The sequence below is a fragment of the Cyprinus carpio genome, chromosome B1, assembly GCF_018340385.1.
Source record: "Cyprinus carpio isolate SPL01 chromosome B1, ASM1834038v1, whole genome shotgun sequence".
NCBI lineage: Eukaryota > Metazoa > Chordata > Actinopteri > Cypriniformes > Cyprinidae > Cyprinus > Cyprinus carpio.
In genome coordinates this window covers 32419674-32422373 of record NC_056597.1, presented here as the reverse complement: position 1 = coordinate 32422373, position 2700 = coordinate 32419674, and positions in this window count along the sequence as shown.

The following is a 2700-nucleotide window of genomic DNA, read 5'->3' as shown; positions in this document are numbered from 1 at the left end:
GGCTGCATTGCTTTTTTAAGACTAAAACAAAGTTTGATTAATTGTTATACTTAATTAAAAAGCACAACAACAATAAACTATAATATATATATAAGCTATAATGACAAACTAGATAGCCTCAAGCTTATTAACAAAAACTAGTAAGATGAGGCATTGCTCCACATGCTGTTATATACACAGACTAATAAATTACAGAATGTTTAGCAAACAGCGAGGAATCAAATAAATAAAAAACAAACAACAACAACAACAAATAATAATAAAGAAAGCCTCCATGCATGAACGGAGGTAAAACAGCAAAGATAACAAGCTTTTTGAAACAAAAAGAAAGTGAACTAAACTGGTTGTCGCTGACAGGACCTTTGCATGTTTTTGTTGTTGTTGTTGTTGTTTCCACAAGAATACCAACATGTTCACCTTCTCTGGTTTATGAAGCAGTCTTTTATTTTATTTTAGTGTGGAATCCAACCGCCTTCCATCATTTCCTTTAATATTTATACTATTTGCCGAGCCGCTTGCTCGTGACCTTCACTGCACTTGATGCTGCAAGTATAAACCATACCAGTCACTGAAAGCGCCTCTTCATGTGATCAGTGAAATCTGACTCCTGCTGTGCATGGAGCAGATGCTTGGAGTCGCAGGGCAGACCATGCACTAGCACAAATGCGACCACGTCAAATCTAAACCCCCACATTCTCAAAAAAAATTGTGAAAAAATCCATTTTGGGTTGCAGTCTATATGTAGATGTTTGCAGCGTAGCTTGTCCACTAGTCCAACAGTCATCATGAAAAACTAAATTTATTGAACATTCTGAATAAATTGGCCAAGAAAGCCGCCAGCTCTAGCGCCCCTATAATGATTATATAAAGCTGTCATTCATTTCAGTTTATATCCCGATCTCAAAAAATCGCTATAATCAATGAGGCTTGACCATAGAGCTATGGGGTTTAGAGAACTGAATCTTAGAACTGTTTCAACACAATCGCTTGAGAATCGCTGGCAAAATGAGGTGATATTAAATGCATATTCTGGAGAGAAAACGAAGGGTTGTTTGACCTGTACTTTCATGTAAACTCATTGTAGAAGACTCTAAAACAAGACTAGGAAACCTTAGAAATGGCATAATAGGGGCAATCTCTTTAAGATCATTTAACATTTACATTAATGCATTTAGCATACACTTTTATCCAAAGCTTAATTTACAGTGCATTCACGGCTATCGGTTTTTATTTTTTATTAATTGATTTAGTTATTTTTTATTTAAACCAGTATGTGTACAGTAAGTTAAGATCTAAAAATATTGACGCTAAAAGTTTTTATAAAACAGTTAGGGTAGCTACGCGTAGAGCGAGTGCGCTAGCGTTGGTATAAAGACAGTAAAAATCGGTCTAAATTAAATTAGCATTTATATCCATTGACAAAAAACAAGCTTATATAATCATTTTTTTTAACGATTTTTTTTATGACAATACGAATGTGTGAAATAATGAAAATTAGGATTTGTATGTCTGCTTATTTCTATTCATCATAGTTTGAAACCATTAAAGAAGAAACCGCATTATTTTTTCGTATTTCATTTCTGGGTTAAAAACGACAAAACGAATGGACGCACAACTACAGCGGACCCGTCCGTGTAACTGTCCATTGTACCTTTTTCGTTCAATTCATTATTCTATTTTGGAATGAAAGATGAAATTTAAAAAAGGGTGCAGCTTTTTTTTTGTTTAAAATAAAAAAAAGCAGAATGGCTGTATTTTGTTTTCCAAATGTTATTGTTGTCATCAACTAATAGTATTAGAAAATTGGATGTAAAAAAAACAAAAAAAAGGTCAGTGTATGGTCCGTGTACGTTTTGATCATTTCATTTCCCATTTAGAGAATGCAACAACCGAAAAATGTATGAAAAAATGGCTCGAGAGTTATTCGTTTTTTTTCCGATTTAGTTTAACAAACGGAACAATGAGATTTTGGCTCGATTTTCTCATTTTTTCGTTTGAGGATTTCACAAATCGGTTTATGGCTTCAATATTTAATTTGACCTTGCTTGGGCGGCGCTGAAATGCTGCTTTAATCTGATTGGTCGATATGCTCCACCTTCAGCAAGGTCTTTTCATTCTTTCCAGGCATAATAAGAGTCGTACGATATATGTCCTGAAAACCACCACTCACTGTTAAGTGAGCATATAATGGAATCAGATGTTGTGAAGTTCACATAATTTGCGCTGGCTGTGACTTGCCAGTGACCCTTTTAAATTAATTATCTTCACACTGTATACCAAATGATCTTGCACTTTATTTACCTCAATAAAATTGTTTAAAATTTTACATCAATATTATTAATTAAATTAAACACATTAGAATTGATTAGAAATAATCAAATTACGATGCTTACAAGCACCATTCAAAAATGAGCAGAATAACATGAAAAATTAAGTAAAATTTACACAAAAATATTGATTTCATTGAAAAAAAAACAACAACAACACAACAACACAACAACAAAAAAACACTATGCTAAAGAATGCTATGTTATACTTTTCAGGCCAGCAGTTGGCGATCATGAAACACCCTTCGATAAACATTATACTGCATGCACATGATGTCAGCCTTTTACAAATTCACATTTTTGTTGCCTTATATAGATATGATACAGGCATCATGGTTCAAAAAGCTTGTGTCTTAAGGCCCCCAAAACAGAG